Source organism: Sciurus vulgaris, assembly GCF_902686455.1.
Source record: "Sciurus vulgaris genome assembly, chromosome: 3".
In the NCBI taxonomy this organism is placed as follows: domain Eukaryota; kingdom Metazoa; phylum Chordata; class Mammalia; order Rodentia; family Sciuridae; genus Sciurus; species Sciurus vulgaris.
Genome location: NC_136463.1, coordinates 63,360,770 through 63,382,801, shown reverse-complemented (window position 1 = coordinate 63,382,801; position 22,032 = coordinate 63,360,770). Strand labels below are relative to the sequence as shown.

Below are 22,032 nucleotides of genomic sequence, written 5' to 3'. Positions count from 1 at the left end.
AACTCTTTGCTTAGTGCCCCAGACCTAAGTCAGCACTCCCTGCAGTCACAAGCCCCGCCACATTAACCTGCTACAGTTCCTGGTATGTGCCATGTCCTCTCCCATCTCCAGACCTGGGGTCATGATGTCTCTCCACCTGGGATGTCCCTCCTTCCCTCATCCACCTGACTAATTCCCTCCTGTTCTTCAAACTTGACAGAGGAGAGGGGGACTCTCTTCCCTTTGGGTTTACCTAAAACACCGTTCATTCAACATGGCCTCAAAACTGTCAGTTTGCGTTCAGGTTTCTATATTTGAGTGAGACTAAACAGACAAATGAACAGTGCCAGACCATGTATAAAAATAGAACTCTGACCCACAATCTGCAGCAACCAACCTGGGAAACCAACCCACTCTTTACAAGTCAGACCTGTATAAGATTAGACCACTATTTCCAGCAAACATCCAGAAAACCAAATAATAACCCCTGTGATAATCAGCTCAAAACAGCCAGGACTTGATTAGTTTTCCTAACTTTATCCCTGCTTCCAACCTAGAACCAACCAGAGGAAGTCAAATATACATCCCTAGTGAGTCACACTGGATGTCCTTCTTCTATTTAATCCACAGTTTCCCCATGCCGCTCCAGTCAGGGTTACCTGAAGCATTTCCTTTTTTCCACTATAAAACATCTCCCCTCCTCTGTCTGCTTTTGACTCCAACAAATGCAAGTGACAGTGCCAACCCCTTTGCTCTAGCCAGCTCTGTGTGTAAGTAACCTTTACCCCTTCTCATTTGGTTGGTCTTCATTTATTTCCACACATGTAAGAAGCTTCTTGGAGGGAGAAGCTTGTGGTGGTTTAAATGTGGTTTATCTCCACCAAAGCTCATGTTGAGACCTAGCCCCAGTGTGGGATTTTGGGGGATGGGCCTTGTGGGATGGGTTTGGGTCCTGAAGGCAGAGCCAGCATGGATGTACTCGTGCCTTTCTCATGCAGGGGACTTCTGCTCTCACAGGACTATAGTAGTTAAAATGAGAGTAGGCTGTTATAAAGTGAAGCTGCCTCTCATGTTCTCTCTCTTTCCATGGCCCACTTGTCCTTCTGCCCTCTGCCATAAGTTGGAGCAGCATGAGGTCCTCACCAGAAGCCATGAAGGTGTCAGCACCATGATCTTAAACATCTAGCCTCCAGAACTGTGAGTCAAAACAAACCTGTTTCCTTTATACATTAAGCAGTCTTAGATATTCTGTTATAGCAACAGAAAATGGACAGATAAATGGTTAAGCCGGGCACAGTGGCATACCCCTAATGGCTCAGGAGGCTGAGACAGGAGGATTGCCGGTTCAAAACCAGCTTCAGCAATTTATCAAGGCCCTAAGCAACTCAGTGAGACCTAAATAAAATATAAAAAAGGGATGGGGATGTGGCTCAGTGGTTGAGTGCCCTTGAGTTCAATCCCTAGTACCAAAAAAAAAAAAAAAAAAAAAAAAAAAAAAAAAAAAAAAGAAAGAAAGAAAAAGAAAAAAATGGCTTAAAATAAAATTGCCGTGACCTCATGACTGTGGGTCAAATAGACTCAACGAGACAGCTCTCTTCTTATTGGGAGTGTCTCATGAGGTTCCATTTAGATGGTGGCAGGGACTGGAGTCATCTGGGAACTGAACTAAGACACTGGACCTCTGGGCCTCTCTCCCTCTTCTGTGGTCTCAGGGTTTCTCCTGTCAGTGCAGTCTTTGGACATGATTTCTCTGACAAGGTAGCTGACCTTTAAATAGGGGTGCAGAGCTCCCTAAACTATGAAAGTGAACCTTCCTGAGGCATGACCAGAACTGCCATGGCCTCATTTCTGCTGCGTTCTACTAGTTAAATCAAGTTATAGACCCAACCCAGATGCCACGTGGGCCCAAGGAAATGAATAGCGAGAGGGTTGCAGACCATCTTTGCAGATTGGCCACTGCCCATCTTCCTTCCTCACTGACATGTGTTCTTGGTCTCTGTGCCCTCGGCATCTAGCAGGGGGCCTGACTGGGTCGGTGCTCAGCAATGCTTGAGAACCGAGGGAATGGATGGAAGGATGGGGGAGCCAACAGATGGACAGGAGGGCTCCACGCCGGCTTCCCTGCCCGCAGGCCCCTGCCACCAGTTTAGTTCCCATAAACACTGCTCTCTGCTGCTGAACACTCCTCTATTTTTAAACCTCTCAAGCAGCAAGTGGTGCTTAACATTTTTTGAATCAGGGACCCCTTAAGGAATCTCATGACAGCTGTAGGAGACCCCTCCCTAGAGCAGTGTGCCTCCACAGAATCACTCACAGTTCTGCATCGTATTAATGACAGCTGCCCTTTACTGAACGCCAGTGACAGAAGAGCATTGTGTCGGTTACTGACTTGTTATCCCCAACGTATCATGATGCTGATACTAGCACTTAGTTCCATTTTCTAGATGAGAAAACTGAGGCTTAAAGAGAGAGGAATAGCGAGAAAGTGGCAGAACTGGGACTGAGCAGGCAGGTTTGACAGCAAAGTCAAGACACTCCCATACAATTTCACTGCACCATACAATTTCAGGAGGTTTGGGGATGCTCTGAGGTCCACTTGTGAACCCTAGATTAAGAATTCCTTCTTTATGGGTTGGGGAGTGACTCTGGTGGAGTGCTTGTCTAGCATACTCAAGGCCCTGAGTTTGATTCCCAAAACTGCAAAAGAAAAAAAAAAAAAAAAAAAGTCCTCCTCTCTGCACTCCCAAAGCCCTATTTCTTGATCCAAACACCCTTCCTGGTGTTAAGGCCCTAAATAAGCCAGCCCCAGCTGCTGCTTCCCCTGAGAGTTCTGATTTCTTTCAGAACCCACTACTTCTCCTTTCAGCCTAGCCACCCCAACCCTTCTCCCCGGAAAACCCCTACTCACACTCTTCCCCCAAATCCCAGGGCTGCCTTCTCCAAGGAGCTTTTCCCACCCTAATCTGCTTCCGACTAGACCTGTTTGTTCCTTCTTCTGCCTGGTCCCCTCCTCATCTCCTGGGAGAGTGCTAACGTCTCAACTTAGCTGTGGGTCTTTGGGAGCAGAGACCCGGGTGTCTTTCTCGCCTTCCTGGACAGCACAGGCACCGGCATACGCACTAACAGCGCAGGACTCCTCTCAGGCTCATTTTCTACACTACCCTTGTGGTTCCTGAATGCTCAACCCCAGAGACTGAATGAGAGTGACCAGACCTGTCTCCTTCATGCAGAGAAGCAACAGCTGAAAGGCAGTTGCAGAGACAAGCTCATGGTCCCACCCCACCTGCTGCTCCTGGATGTCCCATGTCCTCTGTTTCTTTTGCACTCTCAGTGGACACCCTGTGTGTGAAACCTGTGGCCACTTCATTTCACAATAACAGTAAATAAAGACAAAAATGAATGTGCATGTTATCGGTAGGAAGGACAACTTCTATGGGAAGTCACAGGACACGAGAAATACCAGCTTCTTGAGTCCTGTGGGATTCTGCTCCCTTGATCGTCCTCCTCCCAAATCACAGTATCAGTCAGCAGTGCCTAGTTCATGCATGGAAAGCAAAAAGCTAGATGGAAGACTAGCATGGGTCCAAGGATAGAAGTGACTAGCCAGTCCTGTCCCTAGGTGTCATTAGCCAATTTAAGGATGACTTAATAAAGGGACAATTGACAAACACAAGGACAATTGGGCTGAGGGTGTAAGTTAGCACAAGGCCCTGGGTTCCATCCCTAGCACCACGAAAAGACCCAAAGGAAAAAAGAGAGAGAGAACTTAAAGGTGTGGGCAGTGCCTAGGAGAGTAATGAATAGACAAGAAACCACTGGCATTACCACTGCTGGGCCTGAGGAGTCAAAGAAAAGGACTGGAAATCAGAATCCTGAACTGAGAAACGATGTGGAGGGGGCATCTCGACAAGAGGGAGACCTCTGGTCAGGGCTGGAGCCAGTCTGGAGCCAGCCCTCTCCTCTCTGCCTCTCATCAGCTGCCAGGGTCTCACATGAGGCAGGAGCCCACTGGTGGGGCTGGACAATTCCCAGGACCTGTGCCCATACCGTCAGCAGCTGGAGAGTGGCAGGGCCCACATTCACACTCAGGCTCACCAGCCTCTGGAGGCCAAATGGTTAGGCCTTCTAATATCACATCTCCAAAGGGGAGAAGCCAGAGAGGTCCAGAAGGGGTTGGGCACAAGCCTGGAGTCTCCCACAGCCTTAGCACTGCCACCCCCAAGCTCCGAGCCCTGGGGTCTAATTCCTACCCTGCTTCATATACAGTTCTGACCCCACATTGAACTTTCTAGTTCTTTGAGAAAACAAGGCATGGAAGGTGGAGGAAGTCCCTAGTAGTTGGGAGCTGTGATTCTACAATTAACCTAAAAGCCTCTTATTAGCATCTTGGCCTAAAAGGCCCCAAACACCCACACAGATCGGTCTCCACCACTAGACTGGCTTCCGGCTTGAGGTGGAGAAAGGGTTTCTGCAAAGATGTGGGCTGAGACTCTGCAGTTCAGAACATCTGCAGAGAGTACAGACCCTTTAGCAGGAAGGGGATTAGGCTGCACCCCTGTGACAGGAGGCTCAAAGTGAGCTAACGCCACATCATCTCAGCGAACCCTGAGACATTTACAGATTTATTAAATAGACAGCCAATTCCGACACAGTTTCTTTCAAGCAGCTCTACCTTGCAGGTGTGCGAAATTTATTTGAGATAAAGAAAACCATTACAGAGAGAGCACAATCTTCAAAGCCCACCTCTGAGACCAGAAAGAAATAAAAACAGTAGCCCGTACAAATGTGCAATTAAGTTTCCAAATACTTGGGAGCCATGAGAAACGTCATTCCCGCCGAGAACAGGTCTTTAAGGCAATTTTCTTGAACTCTATTCAGCACTCACTCAAAATGCCTTTTAAAAATAACATATGATTTTCCTCCCTCTCCAAACGCGCTCTTGTTCTTTCTATTCCAGGTAAGAATGAGCCAACTCTGGAGTGAGAAATGCAGTTGCTCATTTTGATAGGGATGATGAACTATGTTTCCAGGAGGGCAGATAATAAAGTCAAACAAACATCCCTGCCCAGTGGTGCAGGAGTCTTGCTGAGGTGTAAGATGCGTAGGGGTCCTTGCCCATCTGAGGGCAGTCATGGTTGCTGAGTTCTGGCTTGGCTCTGAGGAAGCGTCTGTTCATAGCCTAGGCTGGATTCCACAAATGGCCACTCTCCCCAGGTGGAGACTGGTTCCTGGGGTAAAAGATGAAGGTTCCATTTTGCTGTATGATTTGCTAATAATGAAATGTTCTTCTCTGTGTGTGAGGCTGAATGAGTTACAAAGAGGTATAAGAAGCCAGGCACGGTGGTACACACCCGTAATCCCAGCGGCTTGGGAGGCTGAGACAGGAGGCCAGTTCCAGCAACTTAGTGAGGCCCTAAATAACTTAGTGAGACCCTGTTTCAAAATAAAAAGCAAAAAAAGCTGAAGATGTAGCTTAGTGGTAAATTGCCCCTGGGTTAAATCTCTAGTACCCACCCTCCCCCCCCAAAAAAAAGAGCGTTAATGCTGCAGAGGGAGATAGGACTTGCAACCTGGCCCTGCCACTCAGGAGCAGTATGACTATGGTCAGGTGGCTTAGCCTCCGTGAACTTCAGTTCCTGAGCAACAAGATAAGATACTACCAGGACTGTTGGTAAGCTTTGAGGTTTATTTGTGAAAACACCTAGCTGGTTATATTCCTTAAGGCCAGGCAAATGTCACTGCAGTTGGGGCTCAAGTCATTGCCCCAATCCTGGAAAGGGTAACCTCCTAGCCTCCAGGTGGACAAAGCCAGGATGACACTATGTGGGGAGATGGAACAGGTCCTGGTTAAAAGCCCAGTCTTTGGAATGAGAGTCAGTTCTGAATCTTAACATCATTTAGTGCCTATGTGCCCTTGGCCAAAGCCCTTGGCCTCTCTGAAGGTGAATTTCCCCATCTGTGGAATGGGAACATTTATGAGATCCAATGAGTTAATCCATGTACAGTGCTAAGCTAGTGCCTGGCACAGTAAGTGCTTAATAAGCAGTAGTTTGTTATCATTAGATCAGCTTCCAATGTGCTAAAATTTAATGTTTTGTTTTCTCTGTATTTATTTTTGCAGTGCTTTCTATTTATGACAAGTGATATTGAGTCTCCATTTACAGAAGTGTTATCAGTTTCCTTTTTAAATACATTTATTTAAGCTAAAGTGGGTCAATCTACAGAAGAAAAAAAGAAGTGAAAAAATAGTGCAGGTGGTACACAGATGTGACACACAGGGAAGGTGTGAGGCAGAGACTAAAATTTGGGGAAAACCTGATAATCTGTGTGAAAGCAGGTCCAGGACGTGTCCCCCTTTCCCCGCCTTGCTACCCCCAAGGTTATTCTGAGGTCAGCAACTGTGGTGGTTACCCTGGTGACCTTGGAGACCGCCCTTCCCCACTGGATCCACCATCTTGTCTTAGGAGGAAGTCCTCAGCTTCCCTGAGGATGACTTCCCAAAATGAGGGCGCCTTGAGAGCCGTCCAAAGCCCCTGCCAGGCTGGGACCCAGCAGTGAACCGCTGCAGCGCACCGTGAAAGCAGAGGGCGTCTGGTCCGAGACCGCTGGGTTGGAGGCTGGGAACCGGGGTGGGGGTAAGATGAGGTCTCTTTGGGGAGAGAAACCAAATGCCATTCTTGTACAACTTCTAAGGACTCAGAGCAGCCGGGAAATAAAAACACCACCCTGGCTCTGCCGAGGTGTTACAACTCAGTCTCAGTTGCCTGGCAACCGTGCAGGTGCGCGATAGGACGAGCGGCGCTCCCAGGGAGCCAACCAGCGCCCGCGGGGCCGGCCCAGGTGGGAGCTGGCACAGCCGTCCGGCCTGCATCCCGCGTTGCAAAACGCACCCCGCGACCCTACTGCTGCTCCCTCCCAGTTGGAAGAACCGCTGTTGCCTCTGGGGGTCGGTTGCAGGGGCGGCTGCCAGGGCTGCGTTTAATCCCACCGTGCCCCTGCCTCTTCTGCTGTCTCTGGGCGTTGGTTCACTGGCTCCGAAATCAGTGGCCAAGAGCCGGGTGACCCAGAAAAGTCGACTTTCTTGACCCCACCCCACTCCTGCCCAAAGCCAGTACTTAAGAGCACCCCAAGAATGGGGACAGGTGGCGCCTCCCTCTCTAGGATCTGGGCTCTCTTTGGCCCCTAAATACATTTTCTTCTGTCCCCAGAAAAGGTTCTAATGGAACAGAGCCTTCAGAGGACAGATTTGGTGGATCCCTGCAATAGCCATTCAGCAGAAGCAGCCAGGTGGTCTCTGCACAGAGCCTCCCAGAAACAGCAGCCAGGAATAGTGGCTACAAGCTCTGGCTTGGAGTTAGACCTGTCTTTGGATTCCTGCCTTTGGCTGCTACGATTGAGCTAGTCACTTAACCTCTCAGTTTGCTCATCCGTAAAATGGGGGAAAGAAACAGTATTCACTTTAGAGGGCTGCTGTGCAGATTAAGTGCAGTGATGCATATAAAACATTTAGCAGGGTGCTTAGCAAATACTTAACCCTCGATTCATCTCAGAAAAATAAATATTTCCAGTGTGATGTGGAAGCTGTTGCCTGTGGCACGGTTACAGAGGTGCCAGGGAAATACCCACTCAAAGCCCCCCATCCCACTTCCAGTAACCTGTGTGAGCAGCCTCTCAGAAAATGGGGCCCAGTGAAGGATGGCTCCCCTGGTTGGTGGCTGTGCCCAGTCAGCAGGAGTAACCCCTGTACTTACTTCCTCTTTGCACCACTTACAACAATCCTAAAGAAACAAAGTAAGGCTAGGCTCTTGGCACACGCCTGGAATCCCAGTGGCTCCGGAAGCTGAGGCAGGAGGATCACCAGTTCAAAGTCAGCCTCAGCAGCTTGGTGAGGCCCTGAGAAACTTGGTGAGACATATCATTAGATAAAATATAAAGAAAGGGCTTTCTCCTCCAAATGCCCAAGATGCCGAAAAGAAAGAAGGCCAAGGGGAAGAGGTGGCTCTGGCTCTGCCGTGGTCAAGAAGCAGGAAGCCAAGAAGGTGGTGAACCCGCTGTTTGAGAAGAGACCAAAGAACTTCGACAATGGACAGGACATCCAGCCCAAAAGGGACCTTACCTGCTTTGTAAAGTGGCCCCGCTACATCCGGCTGTAGCGGCAAAGGGCTATTCTCTATAAGCAGCTGAAAGTGCCTCCTGCAATTTACAAGTTCACCCAGGCCTTGGACCGCCAAACAGTCACCCAGCTGCTTACCTAGCCCACAAATACAGACCAGAGATGAAGTAGGAGAAGAAGCAGAGGCTGTTGGCTCAGGCTGAGAAGAAGGCTGCTGGCAAAGGGGATGTCCCCACAAAGAGACCACCAGTCCTTCGAGCAGGGGTCAATACTGTCACCACCTTGGGTATAGAACAAGAAGGCTCAGCTGGTGGTGATTGCACATAATGTGGATCCCATTGAGCTGGTTGTCTTCCTGCCTGCCCTGGGTCACAAGATGGGAGTCCCTTACTGCCTCATCAAGGGGAAGGCCAGGTTGGGATGTCTGGTTCACAGGAAGATGTGCACACGGTTGCCTTCACACAGGTTAACTCAGAAGACAAAGGAGCTCTGGCTAAGCTGGTGGAAGCTATCAGAACCAACTACAATGACAGATATGATGAGATCCATCGCCACTGGGGAGGCAACGTCCTGGGTCCAAAATCTGTGGCTCGAGTTGCCAAGCTGGGAAAGGCAAGGCTAAAGAACTTGCCACGAAACTGGGAAAAACATACACTGTTGGGTTTTTGTACATAAAAATAAAAAATTGTCCTTCATCCAAAAAAAAAAAAAATATATATATAAAGAAAGGGATGGGGGTGTGTTTTAGTGGGAAAGCAAGTGCCCCTGGGTTCAATCCCCAGTACTAAAAAACAAAAGGAGGAGGAGGAGGAGAGGAAGAAGAATAAAAAATAGTTAAAGAAAGAAAGAGGGCTGGGGAGATAGCTCAGTCGGTAGAGTGCTTGCCTTACAAGCACAAGGCCCTGGGTTCAATCCCCAGCACCACAAAAAAAAAAAAAAAAAAGAAAAAGAAAAAGAAAGAAAGAAAGCAGAGTGAGGGAGGGGGCAGGGGGAACACCACTCAGGGTTTCTTCCTATCGCCCTCAGCCTGTCCCTGGCCCTGCCTTTCTCTCCCCCTCTAGGGTATTATTGTCCAGGGGTCCTCATCAGCCTGCATTAAGATCTCTACCTTCCCAGGGCAATCACTGATCACCTGCAATCCAGCAGGGCCAGGCATTGTCTCCCTTCCCCACAGCAGAAAAAAGGGAGAACAGGCCAGTCAATTCCATCTGGGTCCAGTGAGGCAGTCCTCCTTGGGCAGCACCTCTCCACCCCTTCAATCATTTGCCACCCTTGACTTCCATAGCCATTAAGCAGGCAGGCCAAGTGTGAATGCTCATGTGGGGAAGTATGTGGAGAAGGAAATCTCCTGACTCTAGCAAACCCCAGTCAACTTTCTGAGAGGCTCCTGGGAAGCCATGGTGAACTCTAGGGGCTGACAACCTAAATGCTTTGTCCCCCACACCCTGGCCTGGGGGTGCCTCAAAATCCTTTCACTCCAAATCCACTTGGCTCTGATGTATTTTCTTGAAAAAATTAATTCTATTTCTGTGGAATCCCAGGCAGCCTTTGACACTGATGTTTACATGGGGTTTTTAAAAGCTTCTGCTTTTCAGTGGAAAGCCAGCATATTAACATGTTAGCAGTGGTGCTGGCCTCTGTGTTGGGTATCTGGGCAAATTTCCCACATATGACATGTATTACTTTTAAAGTTTAAAAGGTAAAAATAAACAAAAACAAAAGATTAATTAGTGGACCTGCTCAGCAACCTGTTTAAATCCTTATCAGAAGTGGAGCAGGGTTTCCCAGGGGACTAGAATTGGCCCCTTTCCCTGATGCATCCAGGAGCCACAGTGGGCAGGAAGGGCAGGGAGGCACTGATGGGATAAAGTGCTTCAAACGAGTTCCTTGTGCCACACCCCTGGGAATGACTGTGGTCATTGTGGGCAGTAAGAAAGAGGCCAGCAGCTTCCTGGGAGACCCTGTCCAAGGCACTGGCCAGAAATTGCCCTCTTACAAGGCCTAGAAATGAAGCTGACTCCATCTTGGCATATTCTCTTTGCTGAGCTCTGTCTGGCCAGAGACTTTAGGGAAATGGGGGCGGTAGGGGTGGTCCCTCCCCAATCCCTGTGACTGCCTCATCTGCAGCTTGGCTGATCATAACCCGTCTTGACCCAGCCCCACACAGACACTGCCTCCTCCCTGATCATCAGCTCCCAGCCTGAGTGGTGGCTGCTGCTACCCGCAGGCATTACCCAGTGAGCTCTGTCCATGTGTCAACCTTGACCACTCTTCACCCAGGAAGCTGTAGAGCCTGCCAAAGAAGGAGACTTATTAGGATGCCAGAGAGGATGTAACTCCAAGAGGCAGGATGCCTCTTCAAAAATAATAATAGTGAGAATTTCCAGGTGTTGACCCAGGGCCAGCACCACACATGTAAAATCCCCCACTTTCCCAGAGAGGGGGTGTGATTACCCATCTCGAATGACAGACTTAAAAAAGCTCAAGGAGGTTTGGAGTCTTCCATGAACACCCACAAGTAGAAAGTGGCAGAGCAAGAGCCAGACCCAGGTCCTTTGTCTCAGCTTCCTGCTCATGACAGCATCCTTCTCACTATCATATCTCTAGGATACTGCCTAGCACACAGCTGGCACCAGCAAATACCAGAAGAATGAATAAGGCAGGGACAGAGGTGGCCCAGAGCTTCCACACCACTGACCCTCCATCTGCTCACGAACCCGAAAGCCTGGGCCTGGACCAAGTCTCACGCTCTGCTCACCTCAGTAGGAACTCTGGGAAGGGACAGTGCCACAAACTCTGGGCCCTCCTTGGAGCTCACAGGAGGCCCTCTCCTCCTGCTTCAGGGAGGTAGATCCAGCCCAGTGGGTGACCCTGAAAGTGAAGTGAGGAAGACACAGCACCTGGCTGCGCTGGAGGGATGAGAAAGAGTTTGACTCAGAGGGAGGAAAGCGAAAGCTTGCAGAGGTAGCATGGCAGACAGGTCGCTGGGTTTCCCTTTGCTGAGAGCTCATAGAGGGCAGGGCGGGTCTTTTCACAGTTCTTTCTCAAGTACCTCTGGGGGCAGTAGGCCCTGGGAGGCCATTTGGTGGGCAAGCCATGCTGATACTCCATATTCTCCTGAGGACACTTGTCCAGTAATGTCAGCAGCAGAGGCTATTTTTTTTCTTTTTTTGGTTGGGGGAATACCGGGGATTGAACTCAGGGGTACTTGACCACTGAGCCACATCTCCAGCCCCATTTTTGTATTTTATTTAGAGACAGGATTTCACTGAGTTGCTTAGTGCCTTGCTTTTGCAGAGGCTGGCTTTGAACTCTCGATCCTCCTGTCTCAGCCTCCCAAGCTGATGGGATTACAGGAGTGCACCACCATGCCTTGCTCATTTTATTTATTTATTTTTGGTACTGGGGATAGAACTCAGGAGCACTTAACCATTGAGCCCTAACCCCAGCCCCCCCCCCCCTTTTTCTTAATTTTTTTTATTTAGAGGCCTGGTCTCACTGAGTTGCTTAGGGTCTCACTAAATTGCTGAGGCTGGCTTTGAACTCACAATCCTCCCTCCTCAGCCTCCTGAGCCACTGGGGCACAGGCTAGTTAGTAGTGATACTAAGAGCACCCACGGCCCTTGTCAAGGCCCTGCATCTAATAATGTTACACTTGATTATGTTGTCATGATTTGTTACTCTTTTTTATAAAAGGGTGCCCAGAAAAACAACAAACAAACAAAAGAAAAACATTAGGTTCCACAAAATCTAGATCCAGTCCTAAATGCCAAAACCTGAAAACTCTCTTTTGCCAGTAAAGGAGAGGTCTGTACCCTGCCCTTGGCTGGCACATGTGAGCTGGTTTCCCTGAGTAGAAGAGGAAGAGCTGGGTTAGATAAGGATTGGCAGGGGCCCTGAGGCAAAGAAAACCCCTAAATCACACATCAAGGCCGGGTATACACCAAATGCAGGTGCAAGGGAGAGAGCAATACTATTACCACAAACAAATACCATTTAGCCACAATATCAGAGTCCAAAAAAGTTAATGTTTATTTATTTATTTTTTAGGTGGTGCTGAGGATTGAACCTGGTGCCTCACCACTGAGCCACAACCCCAGCCCAAGTTAATGTTTTTGAATGGAGGATGCTTTTGAGAATTTGATGAAGGCGCTGAAGATGTTTTCCTTAAAATGCATCTACACACAGAAGAGTGCTGTTGTTGTAGGGGCTGCAGAGGTCTGAGGCCCTGGTGAATGCCCGCTCTGGAGGCAGCATGATGTGAGGCTATTCCATGGGAGACAGGAGACGGGCTCCCTCCCAGCTTCAAATGCTCTCTACTTCCCTAAACCACTACTGGGCTTTACATTAGGTGTTCTCTAAATTCCTTTCACTCTAGAATTCTGATTCTCTCTTCAATTTTCATCTTCTGATGGTCCGAGCGCTTCCCTCTAGGTATTTGGGGAAAATAGGAGAAAGGGAGCTCGCTTACACAGAAACCTGCTATGTGTGGCAAACCTTTGTCATACATTGCTATTCTATTTTCCAAGTGGTCATATGGGGCAAATATTCTTGCTTCCTTTTTTCAGGTCAAGAAACTCTTCTGTCAAAAAAAAAAAAAAAAAAAAACGGGCACAATGGCACATACTTGTAATCCCAGCAACTCGGGAGGCTGAGGCAGGAGGATCACAAGTTCAAAGCCAGCCTCAGTAACTTAGCGAGACCCTAAGCTAAGTAATATTTTAAATAAAATATTAAAAAGTGTTGGGGATGTGGCTCAGTGGTTAAGTGCCCCTGGGTTCAATCCCCACTACCTAAAAAAAAAAAAAAAGGAAGAAAAAAAAAAGAAACAAGAAACTCTCCTGTCAGGTGAAAGAACTTTCCTGAAAGTGTGTGCTAAGCCAAGGGACTTGGATTTGAACCCAGGTTTGCTGGATGACGCAGGCCCAAGCTCTTACCATCAAGGTGCTCACTCATTCCCTCTACACGCCTGCACCAACGCCCTTCATCTCCTCCTTCTTCTCACACCCACTGTCAACTCTGCTTTAAAATATGGATCTTTCCTTCCACTTCTTGCACTCTTGGCCTCAAGCCACCTGCCTCCCACTCTATGTCCCCAGGGCCTACTAGTCACCTAGCAGATGGGAAATGAAGACCCCATTTCCATCCATCTGGATCAAATCCTACTGAGCTCAACCCCTCCTGGGGCCACTGCTTCATGGGGGGACAATTAATGGCTGTGGTTGATTACTGGACACTTATGCACGCAGCAACATAAGCCTGGTTTGCCTTCCCAGCTTAAAAGCCCAGATTAATCGCCCTGAGCTGGTTCTGTCACACACAGGGATATATTTTCTTCTTGGAATTTACAAGTAGTTCCATCTGAGAAATAAACAACCAGAGATAAAAATTACATTGTCACAGTGCAGGTGTGATAGATGTAGGAAGCAAGCCGTCGTGGTCGCTGAGGAGGTACTCTGCCAGCAGAATCCACCAAATGAGACCTGGAGGAGCCCCAGGTAAGGGGAATGAGATGCTGATGGGATCTCAGCCGCACGGAAGCGTGGAATCTCTGCAATTTACATTTCATCACTCTAAATCATAGGGTTCCCATGACGGCCTCCCGGAGCCAGGGCGAGAGGTTGATTGGCAGGAGACCTCTTCTGGCTGCCCTGCCTCTCAGAGGCAGCCTCAGGAACTCTGGCCTGTGGACAATAGGATGTCCCCAGCTGAGAAGCAAACAGGAAGTCACCTGTCTATAACCTTGACAATTCTGTGTCTACAGAGATACCAACCCCCTGTCTTGTCTTTACTACTACTAGCTGATGGGAGGCAGGCCTAGATGTGGAAGAAGGCCACGCTGGAGAAGGCCACAGGAAGACCAGCTATAATAACTAATGTTTACTAAGCACTTACTAAGTGCTCAGCAGTCTGTGAAGGACTCTGGAGGATTTTGTTTTAATTCTCACAACAACCCTAAGGAAGGTACTGCTATTACCTGCACTTTACAGATGACAAAACTGAAGTTCAGAGGGGTTAAGTGACTTGCCCACTAGCCCTGGACTGGATTGATTGGTGGCTCTGAAAAAGATGTGTCCATATCCAAGTCCCTTGAACCCTGAATGTGACCTTGTTTAGAAAAAGGCTGTTTGTAGATGTAATTAAGAATCTTAAGCTGGGTGCGGTGGCAAACACCTGTATTCCCAGTGGCTGGGGCCAAGGCAAGTTCAAAGCCAGTCTCAGCAATTTGGTGAGGCCCTAAGCAACTCAGTGACATCCTGTCTCTAAATAAAATACCAAAAAGGGCTGGGGATGGAGCTAAGCACCCCTGAGTTCAATCCCTGGTACCAAAAAAAAAATCTTGAGATGGGATTACCTGGATTACCCAAATGGCCCCTAAATTTAATGACAAATGTTCTTATGAAAGACAGAAGACAGAGAGAAGTCATGTGGAGACAGAGGCAGCAATTGGAGTGATGTGAACACGAAGAATATGAAAAGCCACCAGAAGCTGGGAGAGGTAAGAACAGATTGTCCCCCAGAGCCTTTGGTGGGGCACATCCTGCTGACATCTTGATTTCAGATTTCTGGTCTCCAGAACTGTGAGAGAATAAATTTTTATGGTTTTAAGCCACTGAGTTTGTGGTAATTTATGGCAGCCTTAGGAAACTAATTCCCACAGCTAACACATGGCAGAGCCAGGATTCAGATCCAGCAGGCTGACCCAGACCCAGACTCTGCCCAACATGTGATACTGCTGGGCCTCATCTCTGGTTCTTGTCCTGGTTCCACTTCAACTTTGCTGTGTGACCTTGAGAAAGTCACTAAGTTTCAGCTTTCTTTCTTCTTTTCTTTCTTTCAATACTGGGAATTGAACTCAGGGGTGCTTAACCCCTGAGCCACATCTGCAGCCCTTTTTTATATTTTATTTAGAGCCAGGATCTTGTTCAGTTGCTTAGGGCCTCACTAAGGCTGGCTTTGAACTGGTGATCCTCCTGCCTCAGCCTTTCGAGCTGCTGGGATTACAGGCGTGTGCCTTTGTACCCGGCTCTACTTTTTTTCTCTGCAAAACAAGGCAGTTGGACAAAATAAGTGGTGTGCCTCCAGGGTTGCCACACCAGACAGGAGGGACAAATAGGCTCCTGAGGAACATGGTTGGGGTGAAAAAAAAAAAGGAAAGAAAGAAAGAAAAAAGGCTTAGCAACTGTTGTAGATTACAATTTATAGGCTATAATTTGTGTGAGGCATTGGCTACCCATGGTATGTTCCCCTCCTTTTGGCCACAGAACCCTGTTTTTCCTCTGGAAGAACTGGTCCTCCCAATTCCTGTCCCCTTGCTTGCTTTGATGGGGCTGACTCTTGCCCCTACTTTCAGGGTGGGCTTAGACCCAACCAGCACAAACTCCAAGACCTCAGGAACTGGTTCAAGGCTGAAAGTGGGTCAATGACTTTGGTTCAAACCAATGAAGGAAGAGAAGTTCTCTTTCTGGTGGAGGGAGAAATGGCAACCTGCAGTAGTTGGAGCTTCCTGAGAATGATGGAAAAGTCAAGCCAATGGGCTGGGGCTGGGGCTCAGTGGTAGAGTGCTTGCCAACATGTGTGAGGCACTGGGTTCAATCCTCAGCACCATATATAAATAAACGAATAAAATAAAGGTTCATCAACATCTAAAAAAGATTTAAAAAAAATAAAAATAAAAAGTCAAGCCAAGATGCTGGGGAAAATAAACCCCAGGCCTGGGGATACTGTGTGATCAAGCTACACCCTAGGATGAATCTCTGAGTTTTGTGAGCTGGTAAAGTTCCATTGTTTGAAGAGTCTGCATTCTGTCATTTATAGCCAGTGTCCCAACCCTCAGGTCCCCAGGCACAGCCATCTCTTAGGGTTCTTCTAGCTCTGAAGCCATGTAATTTCAGGGCCAGAAAAATACAATGCATACATGTGCCTGCAATACAGATGTGTGTGAGTCCCCAGATACTCACACACATGTAACTTCCATGTGGGATCCCACCCCAACAGCTCTGACCAGAGATAATTGAGACCCCAATGTTTGATCGCCTCCCTCAAGAGGCACCTGGCTCACTCAGCACCAGGAGTGCATCAGGTATCTGACTGGTGTAGTTAAATGTTTGCTGAATCAATGAACAAGTACTAGATGCTGTCAGCACATGTAACAGGGATCCAGACCTAATCTGGAGGGCTCAGGACCACCTCCCAAGAAAGAATCATATGATTCAGTCTCTAAAGGAAGAGAAGGGCCAGACTTAGTGGTTCACACCTATGACCCCAGGCTGAGGCAGGAGGATCGCAAGTCAAATCTGACCTCAGCAGCTTAGCAAGACCCTGTCTCAAAATAAAAAGGACTGGGTATATGTGCAGTGATACAGTGCTCCTGGGTTCAATCCCCAGTGCTGTAAGAAAATAATAATAATAATAATAATAATGGAAGAAGAGAAGGAATGGTGGGGGGTAGGATGGGGTGGGGCAGTCTTCCAGGTAGCAGTCTGCATGCTGGGGACCCTGAGGGTGCAGGGAGATTAGCATATGTGAAGAATAGAAAGAAAATTGGTGAGCATAAGGAAAAAGTGGAATGAGGTGAGGTTGGAGGGACAGGCAGGGGCCACCATCACAGGAAGTCTTGAAAGCCCTGTTAAACATGGGCCTGTATTCCAAGAGCTGCGAGAAGCCACAGAAAGACTGTAAGCCATCAGAGTGTTATGATCAGATCCTGTCTGCTAACTGCAGTGAGGAGACCGGAGGCAAGAGAAGACTCTAGAACACCAATTAGGAGGCTACTGCAATGTTCCAGGCAAGCGATGTGGGACCCTGGTTTAAGGCAGTGGCAGAGGAAATGCAGAGAAGGGAATGGATTCAAGCAACACACAGGGATGGACTCCATTGGTGGATGATGACGAAGGAGAAGATGATTCAGTGGGGCCTCAGCATAGAGCGAACCAGATTCCTCATCGTCCTAGATTTGGACACTTCTATTAATGTGGTCAAAAATTATAGATGCTTTTTTTTGGAAGGCACATCAAACTTTCTGACTCACTGTGCTTGCAGGCAAACGCTTCCTCATCATAATAACCCTTACTGGGACAAGAAGTCTCTACTGTGAGTGAGCCGGGAGCCCATGCCAAGCGGCCGGATCACAGCCTCCAGGAAGATGCTGCAAGGGCATCACACGCGGGCTGAGGCCTGAGAACCACGGGGGGAATTCATTTAAAAAATGAGAAGAAGGTGGTCATGGGTAAGAGGTACATGTTCTCTCTTTCCTCCAGGCTAGTGAATTTTTGAGACATTAAAAAAAAAAAAAATAGGGGCTGGAGGTGTAAATCCGTGGTAAAGTGTGTGCTTAGCATGCATGAGGCCCTTGGTTTGATCTCCAGGAGGGAAAGAAGAAAAGAAAAGAAAAGAAAAGAAAGCCTACTAAATGATTATTTTCCAGCTTATGGTGAACATAGGACAAGCAGCTCACTACCACACTTAGCAAAGAATCCCATCTTTAAAAAAATTTTTTTTTTCATACTGGGGATTGAATCCAGGGGCGCTTAACCACTGAGCTACATCTCCAGCTCTTTTTATGTTTTCTTTTGAGAGAGGGTCTAGCTTAATTGTGTAGGGCCTCACTAAGTTGCTGAGGATGGCCTTGAATTTGCCATCCTCCTGCCTCAGCCTCCAGAGCTGCTGGGATTACAGGTGTGCATCACCCATCTTTTATATCCCTTTTTAAAAGGTCTTGTAATAAAATCAAACTGGTTAATATAAAACGAAAGGCACAAAACTTTTGGAGCCCACTGCAGATGTTCTTCTGAGTCAGACTCTTTTCAAATCTGGGCTTTTCTGTCTGTCACACTGTTCTTCTGTCCTGTTTGCTAAATTCACTTTGAGCTGCCTCTCCAGAAGAGGAGAGGGTATGCACTGAGCCCGCACCCACCTTTCTTCCTTGCTTCCATGGGGCTTCCCCCTCATGACAAGCAGCCACATCTAAGCAAGGGTCTGGACTTACATGTAGGGAAAGACTCCCTCTCTAGACTCACATAGAGCCAACCTGAATGGGATTTGATGCCTGACCTTGGCCAATTAGTACCTTGCTCGGTGTAACCAACCGAGTCACAGATCCAATTCGATTCAGCAAACATTTATCAAGCATCTCAATGCCAGCCGAATTCTGTCTGTTCTATAAGTGCAATGAAGCTCAGCCTTCTCTGCAGATTAGAGTTATTTGTATTTCAAGGCAAAAAGGTAGGTTTTAAATACCTATAAGAGGCAGTAATGGATACCTTGGGGAGGGGTGGGCATGGGGTAGGGTGGAGAGAAAGGAGGTTAGGACTGGCTTTTGAGTCATGATGACAGGACCTGGCTGGAGACAGGGAAGAAAAAGTGGACTGGGGAGTCAGATAAAGCCTGGGAATTTTTTAACCCCCCTACTTTCTTTTTAATGGAAATGATAATGCATGCACATAGTAAAAAAAAAAAAAAAATTTTTTTTCAGAGAATACAAAAGGGTATACAATAAAAAGTAAGGCTCCTTTCCTCTCACAGACCTCCAGTCCCCAGTATCTTTCTTCAGAGGCATCCCACTGTTAACAGTTTCTTTTGTGTCTTTCTAGAAAATTTCTATCACGTACAAGTAAATCTTTCTTTTTAAAACCCAAATGGTATCACAGTGTATTTCCACCGCTTTTTCACTTAGCAATACATCTTGGCATCCATCCCATATCAGAGCATAGAGTCACCTGTTCCTTGAAGCACAGAATCCCATTGCATGGAAATGTTGTATTTTACCTAATCAATCCCCTACTGATGGACATTTAGGTTGTTCCCAGTTGCTGCTATTATAAGCAATGATGCTGTTCATGCTCTTACATGTGCATTTCTGCCCACAGGTTCAAGGGTATTCATAAGATAAATTCCTGCCAGTCAACTACTATATTTAGAAAGCCATGACTGAGAAGTCCAGTTGGAACTGTGACTCCAGAAGAGGAGAGAGTGGTACCAAGCCCTGCACCTACCCTCTTTCCTGTGTACTCACTCAGGCCCACAGATCTCTCATGACACATAGCCACATCAGAATAAGGGTCTGGACTGCATGCGGAAGAAGAGTCCTTCTCTTGATTTAGCTAGAGCCAACCTATGTGGTTGGGGACCCAGTGGAGGACTAAGATTATATAGATATCCCCAGGTTAGAGGCTAAGAGCATGTAGAAAAATTAAAGCTTAATGACATAATCAATGCCTGGCATATATAAGTGCTCCATCTGCATGGGCTGCATGGGTTCTATTACTGCTGTTATGATCCGGAGGGAGCCCTTTCTTGCCAGTGGCTGGGAAAGCTCCCAGGGCTGGTCTGTATAAGGGTCCAGTTGATTCAAAGTCGCCAAGCTAGGAGCCTGTTCAGCTCTTGGAGCTGGGCAAGAGCTGAGAAAGGCAGTTCCGACTTATCACTGCTTGGCATCTGGAACTCCCAGGTCTTTGCCAGTACCTAATAAACACCATACTTCATGCTTTGCCATTGACACCCACGCATCCCCTGATGCCTGCTGATGGCTGCCACCACACACAGTCAGCATTTCATCCTGACACATGACTCCTTGATGACCTGCTTTTTTAAGTGAATGCAGCCAGGATGATGTCATTATGACATAATAAAACTACCATTATGTATTACTTGCAGGGGTGGGGGATGACTGGGGCAGGGATATCAATACTTACATTTTTAAAAAATTAGGCTAAATTTTAGGGGTCAGTCAGATCTGGGTTCAAATCCTGGCCCTGACACTTACAAGCTCTATGGTCTTGGGAAGTCATTTAATTTCCTTGAGCCTTACTTTCATCACCTATGAAATGGGCTAAGAGCTTGTTCTAATAGAATTATTATGAGGAGTAAACAAGATAATAGATTATTTATGAACTTTTTAATAGACTGGCCATATTCCAAAAATGACTTCAATCAGTTGAGATAATGTATGTAAAGTGCCTGGCACATAGTAGCAGCTCAATAAAGCATCAATTCCCTTCTCCTCTTCTGTCACAGTGGTCACCTTCAGGCCCAAGCCCACTGCTTCAAAGTGCTGCCATTAACTTAAAACACTTCTGGAACTTCCCTGTGAGAAAACTTTCTTGATTCTTTAGGGTCCCATCTTGTGAATAAAAAGAAAAAATTCCAACAACTGAAACAAATAGCATTCTGCAAATATTCATTCCCTTTATTCACAGCACAGGGCTTTAAATTACTGTTGGCCTTTTCCAAAAAATCAAACCCACCCTCAAAGGTCAAGGATTCACCACTGCTGAGGCTATTAAGAGGAAAATGCTGAGAGATCTGAAGCAATTTCCCAAGATCTTGTCAACTCTTTCGAGCAAGCATGACAGAACTGGAAGCCCCTACTCCCTGCACCCCCATCCAAATGACATCCAGTCAGACTATTCCTTCGGACCCTTATATTTGACCCTCTGAGGGAAAAAAAAAAAAAAAAGTCCATCTTACTGCTCTCAGCTCCCACTCTGTGGATCCAGTTCCCAGCCTAGGGTCAGAGCAGATTTTGGTGCCTCTGAGAAGCATGTGCTTGGTGGAATCTCACGGGCTTGAGGATGAGGATGAGCATGAGGATGCGGAGCTGAGGTGAAAGTGATACTGAGAGTTGGAAAGGAGGATGTGACCTCCCCTCCCCCTTGTATGGGGATGGTGAGAAAAGAACTCAGGCATCCAGGGCTGGAGCTGGGCCGGAGCACAGCAGTGTCTCCCCTGGGCCTACACCCACATTGTTTTGTTGTTTTGAGATTGGGTCCTGCTATTTGCCCAGGCTGTCCTTAAACCCCAGGGCTCAAGATATCCTCCTGTCTCAGTCTCCTGAGAAGCCCCGAGACTACTTCTTAACCACGAACCCGCCAATATACCAGCCAGAGTTCCACTTGGCCCCTCCAAAGGCAAAAGCAGGGCTTATACAATCCATGGCCTGAATATCTTCAGCCTCATCCCTAGATATTCTCAGACCGGAATATGGCAAAGGGCCCACTCCACCCTCTCCCTGACAGCTTGTGATCTTGTTCCTCCCAGGTCCACAATTCAGGAGAAGCTCCTGCCCCTTTCTAATCTCATAAAAGGCTGAAAGCAGTGAGGCCAAGTGCTGAGACCCCAGACTCCAGCGTCAGCCAGGCTGGACTCAAACTCCAACTCAGTATTAGGCACGGCAGCCTATACCTATGATCCCAGCAACTCAGAAGCCTGAAGTGGGAGGATCAGAAGTTTGAAGCCAGCCTTAGCATCTTAGCAAGATCCTCAACAACTTAGTGACACCCTGATTCAAAAAATTCAAAGGACTGAGGATATAGCTCAATGGTAAAGTGCCCCTGGGTTCAATCCCCAGTACCTAAAATAAACGAACAAACCCCAGTTCAGCAACTGAGTGGCTGGATGACCTTGGGCAACAAAAGCTGATCCTGCTGCCTCTTATCTCCAAGCCTCAGTTACCTTGTCTAAGAAAGGGATATAAGCCATGTTCCATGGTGTGTGCCTATACTTTCAGCAACTTGGGAGGCTGAGGCAGGAGGGGCACAAGTCCAAAGCCAGCCTCAGTAACTTGGCAAGGCCCTATGCAACTCAGCGAGACTGTCTCTAAATAAAATATTAAAAAGAGTTGGGGATGTGGCTCAGTGGTTAAGCGCCCCTGGGTTCAATCCCTGGTACCAGAAAGAAGAAAAAGAAAAAAAAAATTGAGATGATGCAGAGACTCCAAGGATGGCAGAATTTACTTCCCATGTCTGGATCATGTGGCTTCCCTGCTCTTAAAGGAAGTCTGGGACCAGCTCTGAGCTCACCCGGAGCAAGTTAACAGAAGCCACAGCAGCAGCTAAGTTCACGCTGTGAAAGGCGGGCAGCGGGTGGGGAGCATTCACAACCAGGAAAGCCTAGAGTTGGCTCTGTGGGGTCAAGAGCTTTGGCCTTTGGTCACTCTCCTT

The 22,032-nt window shown here is 47.6% G+C and overlaps 1 protein-coding gene and 1 pseudogene across 2 annotated transcripts in view; one reads left to right on the top strand and one right to left on the bottom strand.

Moving 5' to 3' along the window:
- Positions 1–22,032, bottom strand: part of RTN4RL1 (reticulon 4 receptor like 1) — a 72,212-nt gene that overhangs the window by 25,060 nt on the left and 25,120 nt on the right. The gene's annotated exons all lie outside the window — the stretch shown is intronic.
- Positions 7,928–10,333, top strand: LOC306658004 (large ribosomal subunit protein eL8-like; annotated as a pseudogene). Its single transcript has 2 exons — positions 7,928–8,748; positions 10,250–10,333. The product of its transcript is annotated as a large ribosomal subunit protein eL8-like (transcript).